This window comes from Lactuca saligna, chromosome 7 (assembly GCF_052625555.1).
Source record: "Lactuca saligna cultivar CGN05327 chromosome 7, ASM5262555v1, whole genome shotgun sequence".
NCBI lineage: Eukaryota > Viridiplantae > Streptophyta > Magnoliopsida > Asterales > Asteraceae > Lactuca > Lactuca saligna.
The window spans coordinates 110078128-110092583 of NC_136423.1; positions in this window are offsets into that span (position 1 = coordinate 110078128).

Here is a 14456-nt window from a genome sequence, read left to right on the forward strand (position 1 = left end):
TAAACTCATCCATTAGTTTTCATCAGAAAAGTTTAACTCCATTCACGGACTGTTTTGAACATCTTAAACTTTTTAGTTTTCAAAACTGTTTTAGGTGCAAATATTTCAGGTTCTTACACTTAAAATGAATACTTGCTCATCTCCATACGATGTTTCTACGATTTGTGGTGATTTTTACAAAACTGCCTATCACTGTAGCTACGAATTCGGACTAGCCTGCGAATATGAAGGTTTTCACACCAATTAGAGACTTCTTAAAATCATAATAAAATTTATGAACAAACTAGACATATTTTCTGAACTCTCATATTTTACGGATTTGATTTTCGACTTCGTATGATTTGTCTACGATTTTTCCAAAACAGTGTAGAAATGTGAGAAACAAGTCAACAACTTATAACCTTCATCACACTTTGTAACATGTTGAGCAAAGTGTTAATCTTTGAGGATTTCATACTTTTCACATGTTTCTTGTTGTGGTATAATTATATAATAGAAAATACGTACTGATTTGTAAGAATCCTCCATCATTATCAATAGGACAAGACAAGGCATGATAAACATAGTCATATTTTCTTATACATTCGACTTACATAGAAAAAGGGTTCTTATACATTATAAACATGTATGATAAACTATAATAGGTATAGTTTATGTTTCATTTCCTTTACAAACTCATTACCTAAGGTTTTCAGTTCACGTAAATCCGTTAATGATTAAATTTGTAAGACATTCGGTTCGCTTTACGTCTAAAGTAACGAAATCAAAAGTCCTATAAATTTTTACCAGAGTCTCTTGTAGGGAGAGCGTGATAGTTGTGTATAGATCTATATTGGGTCTGACAAACCCACACCTATGTCATAGTATGGTTATAATAACTCACATGAGCTATTTACAAAACATAAGATTTACGGGTTTTACTTCTAAATTTGACGAGTTTATGTCGATTTAAACTTGCATAAATTTCTTTAAGTATGGTAAAATACTTGTATATTTCTGTCTTCACTTTTAAAACTACAATGCGTTACATAAGGAAAATATTGGATTTTTCTTGAACAAACATCACTTTTACAAGAAAAGGATTTTAGCATTACCTTCAAAAGTGTATGATCTCACCAACTTAATTGTTGACACTTTTTCAAAACTACTTGTATTTTCAAGGAATCAGTAAAACAGATAAACAACGGCATTTGAGGATTGAACGCTAAGGCGTCAAACATTGTATTTTTGTCAGCATAATGTAATTAATTTAGAAACATGCAAACTCTTACTATGATGTAACTTTTTCAATTATATTTATGTTGGTTGTTTGTACTTTGAGCACTATTATACTCGTTGTTGTGATACTTTACTTGAAGTCCTTCAGCCCCGGGCGTTTCCACCTTCCTTCGTTTGGGGCTGTGACATCAAAGTTGCAAGACCAGCCCAACCAACTAATCGACCTTCTGGAGCAGGCATTGGTCAATCCTATTATGGCTGTGGAGAGGTCGGGCACTACAGGAGAAATTGCCGCAAGGCAATAATAGCTGGCAACACGGGGAGAGTGCTAGCAATGGGCCAGGAGGAGGCAGTGGCTGATCCTAATGTTGTTATGGGTACGTTCCTCCTTGACAACTCTTATGCATGCATTCTTTTTGATTCTACTGCGAAGAGAATTTTTGTTATTCATGCATTCAAGCATCTTCTCAAACATAAACCCCAACCTTTAACCGAAAAATTTACCATCGAGATGGCTAACGGAAAGAAAGAGAGCACTAACGACATATTCCTCGGCTGTTACCCTAAACGAGCATTCCTTTCCCATTGACCTTATTCTAGTTTCCTTAAAGAGCTTCGACATCATCATCGACATAGATTGGTTGAGCCCCAATCATGCTGATATCCTTTATTATGAAAAAGCCATTCATCTCAACTTACCATTTGGCGAAGCCCTCATGATTTATGTCGATAAACTCCACTCAAACCTCCATATGATTTCGTGGATCAAAGCTTAAAAATATATGAGAAAGGATTGCCATGCGTTCCTAGCTCATGTGGTTAATGAGAAACAGGAAGTTAAAGACCTCGAGAGCATCCCCGAAGTCTGCAACTTTTCTGATGTCTTTCCCAAAGAGCTTCTGGGAATCCCTCCCGAGCGCCATGCCGAGTTCCAAATCAACTTAATCCCCAAAGCTACCCTCGTAGCTAAATCCCCATACCGTCTAGCGCCAGCAAAACGCAAGAGTTATCCAGCCAGATCAACGAGCTACTCAACAAAAGATTCATTAGACCGATTTCCTCACCCTGGGGAGCCCCTGTCTTATTTGTGAAAAAGAAGGATGGGTATTTTCGGATGTGCATTGATTATCGCGAATTGAACAAGCTTACCGTCAAAAACTGTTATCCTCTTCCCCGAATTGACGACCTCTTCGATCAACTTCAAGGAGCCATCTACTTCTCAAAAATAGAACTAAGATCAGGGTACCATCAGCTACAAGTCCATGAGAGTGATGTTCCTATTACAACATTTCAGACTTGATATGGTCACTATGAGTTTGTACTAATGCCCTTTGGTCTGACCAACGCACTGGCAGTATTCATGGATCTGATGAATCGGGTGTGCCACCCTTTCCTAGACAAATTCGTGATCGTGATCATTGATGATATACTTGTCTATTCCCGAAGCGAGGAAGATCATAGTAAGCGCTTGAGACTAGTTCTAGAAACTCTAAAGGTGGAGAAGCTATATGCAAAATTTTCTAAGTGCGAATTCTAGAACTGAAAAGTAACTTTCCTTGGTCACGTAGTAAGCAAGGAGGACATACACATGGACCCTTCCAAAATCAAAGCGATAGAGAATTGGTCGGCACCGAAGATGCCCACATATATCCGTCAATTATTGGGCCTCGCTGGCTACTTTCTTAGTTTTATCTAGAATTTCTCCAGGATTGCTAAGCCTCTAACCACCCTAACTCAAAAAGGTGTACCTTTTAGGTTGAGTGAAAAGCAAGACACTATGTTATGAACATTGAAGCAGGACCTATGCAGCGCACCTATCCTATCTCTACCCGAAGGGACGAAGGACTTTGTTGTCTACTGGAATGCATCCAATCAGGGCCTAGGCTGTGTGCTCATGCAACAAGGAAAGGTTTATTGCTTATGCCTCAACGCAGCTGAAAGCACACGAAGTCAATTATACAACTCACGACCTGGAGTTTGGGAGCAGTGGTCTTCGCATTGAAGATATGGAGACATTATCTCTATGGAACCAAGTGCACTGTCTATACCGATCACAAGAGCCTACAACATATCTTCGATCAAAAAGAGTTAAACATGAGGGAACGGTGATGGGTAGAGCTACTCAGTGATTATGAGTGTGAAATATGCTACCATCCCAGCAAGGCCAATGTGGTAGCAGATGCCCTCAGCCAGAAAGAGTACCCAGGTCGTAGAGTGAATGCATTAACCATGACAATCCATTCCCTCTTATCCGCACAGATCAGAGAGGCTCAGCTGGAAGCCTTAAAACCAGAAAACAAGATGGATCTGGACCCCAAAGTTTGGTGGTTATAGAGAGGTTGTCATGAACGAAGCTCACAAGACTAGATACTCCATTCACCCAGGTTTGGATAAAATGTACCTTGATCTCAAGAAGTTATATTGGTGGCCAAACATGAAAGCAGAGATCGCTACCTTCGTGGAAAAGTGCATGACTTGCACCAAGGTGAAGGTTGAATATCAGAAACCCTTAGGTCTGCTCCAGAAGCCGGAAATACTTGAGTGGAAGTGGGAGAGGATTACTATGGATTTTATCAGTAAATTACCCAAATCTATGAGTGGGTACGATACCATATGGGTAATAGTCAACCGATTGACCAAATCCGCCCACTTACTGCCAATCAAAGAAACTTTCAAAATGGAAAGACTTACACAAATCTACATCCAATAGATAGTTCGTATGCATGGTGTTCATGTGTCCATCATCTCCGATCGGGATAGTAGATTCACCTCGAGATTTTGGCATTCAGTGCAGAAAGCTCTTGGAGCTAAGCTGGATATGAGAACAATTTACCATCCACAAATAGATGGACAGAGTGAGAGAACCATTCAAGATTTGGAAGACATGTTGAGAGCATGTGTAATCGATTTTTCTAGATCGTGCGACGTCCATTTGCCATTGGTTGAATTCTCCTACAATGCAACAGTTACCATACTAGTATCAAGGTTGCGCCCTTTGAAGCATTTTATGGTCGTAAGTGCAGATACCCTATGTGCTGGGCTGAGGTGGGCGACATGTAGCTAGCCAAGGGACGAGTCCTAGACATCACTCTCACAGGTCCAAAAATCATCCGTGAAACTACAGAAAAGATCGTACAAATCCGGGAATGACTAAAGGCTTCTAGAGATGGATAAAAGAGCTACGCCGATAAGAGATGAAAACCCTTGGAGTTCCAGGTCGGAGACCGTGTTCTATTGAAGGTGTCACCCTGGAAAGGCATGACACTCTTTGGAAAGCATGGAAAGCTATATCCGAGATACATAGGACCATTCGAGATCCTTGCTAGGATCGGTCCCATAGCATACAAACTTTTTTTTTTTACCACAAGAGCTTAACAACATTCATCCTGTCTTTCATGTCTCGATTTTAAAAAGTGTTTATCCGACAAAACCCTTGTGGTCCCTCTTGATGAAATCAAGATCAACGAAAACCTAAACTTCGTGGAAGAACTAGTCAAAATCATGGATCAAGAGACCAAACGAACAAAACAAAGTTGCATACCAATAGTGAAGGTTCGCTGGAACGCCAGACAGGTACCCGAATTCACTTCGGAGTGCGAAGATTCAATGAAAAGAAATATCCGCATCTCTTTTTGAGTCCTCGAATTGTATTCTATGTTTGAATTTTGGGAAGAAATTCCCTCTAATGAGGGAATGATGTGACAACCCAAAAATTCTCTTTGTACAAACCATTCAAAATCAATCAAGTCGGATTTGATTCTGCTATCATTTAGCATTGTTTGGGGCCTTTTTTTGGTATTCTAAGCTCAGTACAATCACGGTTTAGGTTCAGGGATGAATTATTATGAGTCATAACATAGCATTCAGGCCAAACACTCCTTTGAGAGGAGTGTACAGCCATAAACTTGAGTTTATGGCTGTACCACCCCCCCCCCCCTTCATGGTCGTCCCCCTATATAAGGGGTATTTAGCCATCATTCATCACTTTACACACTATCAAGTCTAGAGCTCTCTCTCTCTCTCTCTCTCTCTCTCTCTCTCTCTCTCTCTTTCTCTCTACCTTCATCGAGTTTTCATCAAGATCTTCAAAGATGTAAGTGTTTCCCATCTTGATTTATTGCTACATTCCTTTATCTAGAGGTGAATCCATGTTTTCATCTCATAAATTTCATCTTTCGCTAGATCTTCATCCTTCACCAAGAACACACACTAGTTCTTGGTGGCTCAAAACCATCTTCAAGCTTCCAAATCGTGAGTAATTGCTTCCTATGCTTGTTATCTACTAGAAATGCTTGATTTTCACCTTGAAATCGACCAACTAAGCATGAACATGAAGGGTTTACAGCCGTAAATCCCATGTGTATGGTCGTACACACCTCAATGGCCGTAAACCCTAGTTGTTGGTCAAAGATTGACCATAAACTCCTCTTTAAGCTATGCATGGGACCTAGAACACTTCCGGGAGGCTAGATAGGAACTTAAAACACCTCAAAATGCACACTTTATCACGAGTGTATGGCTGTACACTCCTTGGCCGTACACCCATGGGCCGTAAACCCATGGGTCGTACTGTAACACCCTAAATATTAAAGCCCATTTAAACTTTTCAAAACAACCCAGTTTCGTTAAGTCATTACAAAAAGGTTTTCAATACAATTATTATCAGAGTCTTCCTAGAACCATATCGTAACACATAATCATGAGAAGCGGTACGATCACATCTTCGCCTTGCCATGGTCTCCTGAAGTACCTGAAAAATATTAAACCACAACTGTAAGCCCAAAAGCTTAGTGAGATACCCGAAAAATATCAACCATATATACCATATACATAACAAGCCATATCATAACAGAACATAGAACAACCATGAACTTCTGGTCTACTTTGTGACTGGTCCGCGACATCGGGCCTTCAGTCCACCTGGTCCACCCTCCAGGTCTAGTCATATCCCTCGACTCTGCAGTGTGGTTGGTCCTCCCGCACCGGGCCTTTAACCCACCTGGTCCACTCTCTGAGTCTATAGTATGAATGGTCCACTCTTCGAGCCTCGGTACGTTTGGTCCGCCCTCGTGGGGCATACAACCTATCTGGACTGCTCGCTGGGCCTTCGGGATAACCGGTCCGCCCTGGGTACGTTGGCCTACAACACAAAGCAGGACCCGCCTCAACCAAACTCAGTACGACAACCATGTGCACATAAACATATAACATATAACATATAACCATCCACAACTAATCAACCGATCTAACAGATCACATAGCATAACAACATCCTAACCAGGATACCGACCTAACCGGTCACTAACATATACCATCCTACATACTAGGATATCAATATAGCAAAGCAATAACATATCACGACTACTACTCGGATTACAATCTGAATAAGGGCCGACCTTGGTGCCTTAGACCCTGTCGATATAGTGAGGATAACTCACCTCGCAACTGCTGACTGAAAAGATAAGATCACCCTGCTCCAACCTCCGACACGAACTCCACCACTGATAATACCAAAAGACTGAACCCAATAAATACCAATAATTACCAAAATACCCTTGGAAGTCAACTGGTCAATTCTTGGTCAAAGTCAAAGTCCTCAGTCAAGATCAAACTTCCTGACTGACTCTACTCGCCGAGTCAGCCCGCTGACTCGTCGAGTCCCTATGTTGTGAAGAACTCCCATATTGCGACCCAACTTGCCGAGTCGTCCCAAGACTCGCTGAGTCCCACGAATTCTGAGTCACTTCCTACTCAACTCACCGAGTTGTCCCTTGACTCACCGATTCATAGCTTAACCAGTAAGGGTTAGGACCTCACGACCAGACTCGCCGAGTCAAAGAAAAGACTCGCCGAGTCCACGGCTATCTTCAACCAACTCGCCGAGTTGTTCTTCCAACTCGTCGAGTTGCTGCCTATCATCAAGCAACTCGCCAAGTACACCTATGTGACTCGCTGAGTATCACTAGCTCTTAACCCATACAGAGCTTTCCAAGCCATGCAAGGTCTCAAATGCATAGATCTACTCTTCTACAAGCTATTCCTCACGTAAAGTTGCAAACTTTACGTGAATCTAAAGAGATCTAAGCAAAAAACACTCTTTGGCTAGGGTTTTGGGACAAGAAGGCTTTACTAACAACTCTTGGGCATGAAATTTATGGCTTCCTGGACCACTACAATCCTAGATCTGAGGTAGCAACCTCAGATCTTACACCAAACTCGAGATGGACCTCATTTATGCTCCAAAAACCCCACAATTGATAAATCTAGATGCACAAAAGCTCAAGAACAGATATCTTACCTCCAATGCAAGCTCCTAACGGAGAATGAACCAAATCTCTGCAAATCCCCTTGCTCCAAATCTTCTTGCTCTTTAATCCCCCTCTAAGATTTCCTCCTCCAAGGCTCTAATTACTCACAAAGGAAAGCTCACACGAATCTAGGGCTTCTGGAACTCAAAGGGAAGGTAAAGAGACTGGGGACAGGGTATTATGTTCTTTATATAGGGCTCAACCCCCAGGATTAAGGTTTTCTTCATACAACACCAACTCACCGAGTCCATCCATGCGACTCGCTGAGTTGGTCACTTATCACGCGACCTGAAATGCGAATCGACTCACCGAGTCTATCCATAGACTCGCCAAGTCGACCTTCTTATTTACACTTTTAGCCCTTCAACTTTACTTCTGAATTTCCTGGATGTTACAATTCTCCCCCACTTAAATTAGGCTTCATCCTCGAAGCCTGCGGCAACACAACTCCAGAAACTATTGTCGCAATGCACCACCTGGCATTAACCAAACCAGGTTCCTCAAAACACTACCATCGAAACCTGAAACCCAACTCTTCCCCTGCGGTGTCCTGACCACCGCCTCAAGCCGGCCACCGGCTTCATCCTCTGATAACGACACTTATCAAACGAGTACCACTCCATGGTACTTCAGTCGTTCCAGATCACAACAATCACTTGACTCTTACGAGCTAGATATAACCTTGAACCACCGGGATCCCGATCCGGTACCGCACTGTTATCATTTTCCTCGCCAGACATATCCTTCACCGAATTCACTGCTGAGACTTAACCTGCTCCCTTTTTGAATCCAAATCTATCCCTTCCATGCTGAAGGGATGACACATCCTTCAGCTTTTGAGCAACTCCCATGATTTCTCCTCCGCAATCACATACACATGCCGAACTAGCTCTAGCATTCTCGAGTTGGGAAAACCTGACATACTGACGACACATCCAAACATCCCCCAGGATGAATTACTGCTAGGTGCATAATTTCTTGTTCACACCAAACTGGGAATCCAAGGCTATATCCTTGCACCCCTCCCGATCCTCTTTGGCTCTACACCCTCGGAATTCCTTCCGTATCCTCTGTAGACATCCAACCCGAATGTGATTCCATACCACCGGCGCAAACATACTGCTCAATAACCATGCTTGGAACACCTCAATCATACCTCCACGCTACTGCTTTCGTTTCCGTGAACTGACACTCCATCTCGGAGCTACATACCTTTCCCTTTCCTTATCCAAGGAAATCTACTTGGCCGCCTTGTCACTACAACAAGTGCCACGGTGCTCGCCCAACGCTACACCATTCCCTTTTAGCATAACTAATATTCCATGCACCACACATGCTCTAAATCTGCTCGCAAGGACTCTCGAGTCCATGCACTACCTTCCACTAATCATGATCAATACCCGAGGGCAGACCTTCTGATGCTATCACATCGCAACATACTCATTCCACCACCTCAAACAGATCTATCAAAACATGTAGAGTCTTCAGCATGACTGGACCGCCTTACCAGGCCTTCAGCCAATCTGGACCACTCTCAGAACCTTCAGCAGGTCCAGAGCGCCCTCTAGGGCCTTCAGCCTGTTTGGACCGTCCCTGAGCCTTCGGCCTGACTGGTACGCCCACCGGCCTTCAGTCTATCCGGATCGCTCGACTAGCATCTATCATCCTGAATTATCCCTTTGGAAAACTCTTCCATGCATACTGCTCTATCCCTCTAGGGGTTTCGAACTCTAACTCCATCCTACATACTCACTCCCGGCCTGATCCTAAGCCTTCCACAATCAATCCAAAACCCTTGGTCTATATCCCTCCCCACTTGCTTGTCACTTGCTCATACTAGCCTACGCTCTTAGCTGATAGAACCACTACTGAATCCCAGACAGCTAATTAAACTCTCATGCTTGTCGATCTTCCAGAGAATTTTCCAATTCTCCCCACTTAGAGCTCTGACTATCAACCACCAGTCGCCATAACCGACCTCCCTTAACATCCCTGCACAACGCATTCGCTTACACGCGAACCGAATCCTACTAGAACGAACAACCTTCACAAAATCACATATCAACACTGATCATCTCGGACTTGAAAGAAGCCCGACCTTCAGTTAACCACTCTTCAGACTGCAGATGCTACCCGACATTCAGACCAAAAGCCTGATTTCCCACTAATAATCCCCATGGATGATAACCAACGAAACTCCGATACCAAAACCCTTACCATACCATAACCCTCAAGGAACAACAAATACAATACCAAAAATCACACAACTCGACTAACAGATATACGATACTCCGTAATAATCACAAGATAATAGAATATCAAAAAGGAAACATATACGTAGCTGCATCCGACACTGCCCTGACCTTCTCTGCTGTAACCTGAAAAGCACGATCATGAGCCTTAGGGGGCTCTGCTCCACCCTGACCTCCACTCGTAATCCTCAACGTGGCCGGTAATGCAGCCTGCACTGACCTCCCAACCAGCTGTGGACAGTTGGCCCTCATGTAACGAACCTGATGATACTGATAGCAAATCCTCATATCCTGGGCTGAGGCTGACTGACGACAATCCCTCGTATAGTGCCCCTCTCTCCCGCACTTGCGGCACGCACCACCGGACCTACAAGCTCCGACATGACCCTTCCCGCACTTCTCACAAGTGCGGCTGTTGTAACTTCTCAAACTGAAATCAACAGTCTTAGACCATTTCGGTGCCGACTGCGGCTGTATCGGAGCTTGTCTCTGTTCTCTCAACTGTAACTCGATCTTCAACTCCCGCCACCTAGCGGCTTCCTGCAACTCCAACAATGTCTCGCACCTCTGCGTAGATACAAATTGCCTGATATCCCTCTTGACAATACTCAGATATCAGGACATCTGGGCCTGCTCAGAAGCAAACTCAGGGCAAAACATCGCCCTCTCAGTGAACATCCTGGTGATCTCCATCACCGACTCGGAATCCTTCTTCAGCTCCAGGAACTCCTGAGCTAATCTCTCCATCTCAACTCGCAGAACATAGCGAGTACTGAACATCTCTCTGAACTGATCCCAAGAAACCGCAGCTCGCTGCGCATCATAATATGATCCCATGGTCAACCTCCACCAATCCTTCGCCCCGAGCCTCAAAAGATTCAGAACACACCTCACCCTCTGATCAGTAGGGCACGAGCACATGAAGAAACACCCCTCCACATCTGATAACCATCTCATAGCAAAAATTGGGTCATGAACTCCAACGAAGGAAGGGGGCTTCGTATTATCAAAGTCCCGATACTGAAAACCTCTACCGGCTCCTCCCCCTGCCGCTGCTACAGCCGTTGTAGCTGCCGCGGCAGCCGTCTCTGTAAGAGCTGCATAACGCTCATTAAAATACTCAACCATAACGGTCTTGATTGACCCAAACAGTTCCGGCAACGCAGCCCGGAACATCGCAGCAACCTCATCATGCAGGATCTCACGAATCCTAGCATCCAACTCGTCTGTGCTCATCTGACCGATAACCTCGGGTGGTGCTGACCCACCCTGACTGCCCTCTCCTACTCCCGATCCTGATCCGGATCCGATCCCAGCATGCCTCGTAACCTCCATAGTTAAAGAAAATACCACAGACATCAGACACCTCCCTTTAACCCGGGAACCGACTCTCATCACCGCCCTAGGGGTTGTGACTTCTTTGATACATGTATGGGTCCTGTGCTTTCAGTAGTACGCGCCCATACTACCTTCCACACTTACCCATATTTATACCAAGTATCACCACAACACCCTAGTGAAGAACAGACATACCAAGCACTCAACACTCACTCCTAGAGGAACACTGGAAATCTCATACAGAAAGAGACCCTAGGCTAGCAGGCATCACAAATAAGGCAACACTATCATGCAATTCCTGAAGATCCCTAGCCTAGTACTAGCATGCTGTTCTATCATATCACATAAAAAAATAACTTGCATGATATTTTGGGGCTACTTACTGGCTTCGGCTGATCGTACCTCTGCATCCTCTTTTAATCATTTTGAAAACCATCTTAAATTTTCTTGCGAAAACTCTCCCTGATTTGAGACTAGATTCACACGAATGTGCCTCCAATTCTCTCAAACCAAGGCTCTAATACCAACTTGTAACACTCTAAAAATTCAAGCCAATTTAAACTTTTGAAAACAACCCAATTTCGTTAAGTCATTACAAAAAGGTTTTCAATACAATTATTATCAGATTCTTCCCAGAACCATATCATATTACATAAACATGAGGAGCGGTACGATCATACCTTCGCCTTGCCACGGTCTCCTGAAGTACCTGAAAAACATTAAACCACAACTGTAAGCCCGAAATCTTAGTGAGATACCCCCAAAATACCAACCACATATACCATATACATAAGAAGCCATATCATAACATAACATAGAACAACCATGCACTTTGGGTCTACGGTGTGAGTGGTCCGCTGCATCGGGCCTTCAGTCTATCTGGTCCACCCTCCAGGTCTAGCCATATCCCAGGAATCTGCAGTGTGGTTGGTCCTCCCGCACCGGGCCTTCAACCCATCTGGTCCACTCTTTGAGTCTACAGTATGAATTGTCCACTCTCCGAGCCTCGGTATGTCTGGTCCACCCTCATGGGGCATACAACCTATCTGGACCGCTCGTTGGGCCTTCGGGATAACCGGTCTGCCCTGGGTACGTTGGCCTACAACACAAAGCAGGAACAACCTCAACCCAACTCAGTCCAACAACCATGTGCACATAAACATATAACATATAACATATAACCATCCACAACTAATCAAACGATCTAACAGATCACATAGCATAGCAACATCCTAACCAGGATACCGACCTAACCGGTCACTAACATATACCATCCTACATATCAGGATATCAAATAGCAAAGTAATAACATATCACGACTACTACCCGGATTACAATCTGAATAAGGGCCGGCCTTGGTGCCTTAGACCCTGTCGATATAGTGAGGATAATTCACCTCGCAACTGCTGACTGAAAAGATAAGATCACGTTGGTCTAACCTCCGACATGAACTCCACCACTAATAATACCAAAGGACTGAACCTAATAAATACCAATAATTACAAAAATACCCTTGGAAGTCAACCGGTCAACTCTTGGTCAAAGTCAAAATCCTTAGTAAAGATCAAACTTCCTGACTGACTCTACTCGCTGAGTCAGCCCGCTGACTCGTCGAGTCCCTATGCTCTGAAAAAAACTCCCATATTACGACCCAACTCGCCGGGTCGCCCAAGACTCGCCGAGTCCCACGAATTCTGAGTTACTTCCTGCTCAACTCACCGAGTTGTCCCTTGACTCACCGATTCACAGCTCAACCATGAAAAGTTAGGACCTCACGACCAGACTCACTGATTCAAAGAACAGACTCGCCGAGTCCAAGGCTATCTTCAACCAACTCGCCGAGTTGTTCTTCCAACTCATCGAGTAGCTGCATATCTTCAGGCAACTCGCTGAGTACACCCATGTGACTCGCCGAGTATCACTAGCTCTTTAACAAAATCATTAACTTTAGAATTTCCAAATCAAATCCAAAGATCAAGATAGTTCATTGAACTGGATTTATAGACTTATAAACTTAAAATCAAACTGAAACATGATATACGTGTTTCATAAAAAATCTTCATAATAGTAAAACCAATCCAATGTGTACTGTCAAGCCAGATCATATTTAGTACATGGCAATCCTAGAAACTATAACATTAAGTAGGGATGAGCATTTTTAAAACATTATTTTTGGATTGGATTGTCGGACTTCTCTCAAACAAAACTGGAAACTATCACGTCACATGTAGAAGGAGACAAAAATTTGAAAAGATGATTGTCTGATTTCTCTAAAAAAAATCGATTTTCATCCAATAATCCTAAATCAGGTCCGTTCACATTCTCTACACACTCACACATACTCACACATACACACACACATGCACACACAATCTCTCTCTCTCTCTCTCTCTCTCTCTCTCTCTCTCTTAGCATGTCTACAATGAGAGAAGGAAAACAAAATCTGAACACAAACTCACAAAGGGAAACAATTCGCATTGTTGGAAGGTGGGAAAAATCAAGTCAAAAGGCTTCAACTCCTCACAAGTCTTACAAACTGTATAATCAAAAGTAGCAGAACCAAAAAGAAAGAATGATAACTAGATTGGAGATGATAATGATGAAGCTTAAGAAATTTTTGTTGAATTTTGAAAAAAAATTTCGAATGTTTTGTATATGTTGCTATATTGCGAAAAACTTTTTATTGTGATTATATATAGACTAGATTAATATTGTTTGACGAATTTTGTTAAATTTTGTTGAATGTTATAAAATGTGTTGTTAGATTTAGTTGATTTACTGTGAAAAACCTTTTATTATGATTATATGTAAATCATGTTACTATTGGTGATTAAATTTTGTTAATTTTTGTTAAATGTGATAAATATGTTGATATATTTTGTTGAATATAATTTAAATTTGTCAATACATCTTGAATTGTTTTTAATGTGATAAAGTAGATTGTTATGGTTTGTTTATATATCTTGAATCGATTTATTTGCTTTTAGGTTAATGAAGAGGAATTTGTTGAGAATACACCACAAATTATATTAGTTGACGATACAAAAAAAAAAAAGATAAACCAAATGTTAGTAAACAAAAAAGCATAATTGGGAATGAAGAAACGAGTAGCATTGGTGTGGAAGGTTACTAAAGGTAGATGCAAACATGAAACAAATGACAAAAATAGGTCAACATTCACCGATCAGACCACCGCGAACCCGATTGTATTTGTAACATCCAGATTCCCAGGTATATTATTTTTTTCATTTATTTTGGAGTTTGTAGAGGGACTCGGCGAGTTGGTGCTTAGACTTGCCGAGTGGGTCGCGGATTCTCATCCGGGTTCATGACTAGACTC